This window comes from Phaseolus vulgaris, chromosome 5, assembly GCF_051622355.1.
Source record: "Phaseolus vulgaris cultivar YP4 chromosome 5, ASM5162235v1, whole genome shotgun sequence".
Taxonomy (NCBI): Eukaryota; Viridiplantae; Streptophyta; class Magnoliopsida; order Fabales; family Fabaceae; genus Phaseolus; species Phaseolus vulgaris.
Window position 1 is genome coordinate 30,644,504 of NC_143502.1, and position 822 is coordinate 30,645,325.

General features: G+C 23.8%; 1 non-coding gene across 1 annotated transcript; it reads left to right on the forward strand.

Annotated features, from left to right (window-relative positions):
* The first annotated feature begins 290 nt into the window (after positions 1-290).
* Positions 291-361, forward strand: TRNAG-CCC (transfer RNA glycine (anticodon CCC)). Its single transcript has one exon. It is a non-coding gene; the product is annotated as a tRNA-Gly (tRNA).
* The last annotated feature ends 461 nt before the right edge of the window (positions 362-822 follow it).

Here is an 822-nt window from a genome sequence, read left to right on the forward strand (position 1 = left end):
TCACTCACTACGTGTTTTCAATAAATATCACTCATGTTTCTTATATTTTTTTAAATAAACATTCATCCCATCATCTTTTAATAAATAACAAACGGTTTCCTTCTCTTATGTTTTCTTAAATAAAGTGACATTCACTTTATTATTTTCTTTACAAAATAATAATTTTAGTTATTGTTTACATAAAATTTATTATATAAAAATAAAAACTAAAGAAGATACAAGTACACTTAAGTATAAACTCATGCTATGAAAATGTTAATTAAATGTTTATATGTTTTGTGACAATAAAAGCGCATCTGGTGTAGTGGTATCATAGTACCCTCCCACGGTACTGACCGGGGTTCGATTCCCCGGATGCGCATATAATAAGGTTTTTAGTTTTTTATATTTTTTTTTTCCAAAAACAGTAGCTATTTTAATTTTTGAGCTATTTTTTTCAACAATACACCTTTATATGGTTAAAAGTAATTAATGCAGAACCACTTGTATTAAGAATAAGAAAAGAAGTAGTTGAAAAGTTAAGGATTTCTTTCATTATATTTGTATTGATTGAATATTTCCAGTGGCTAACAAGACATAATTGATATAATTAATAATCTCAAAACACTTCAGAAAACGAAAAAAACCCCTCAATGAATAATTAGGGTTAGAAAAAATAAAGATGCTCGATATGGGATAATTTGTATAAAATTTGTTTAATATTTTGATATAAAAAGTAATTATTTTATAACTTCTTTTAAAAATAAAATATTATATTATAATAAAATAATAATAATTTATTTAGATGTCAATCTAACCATTGTTATTATTCCTTAATGGGTT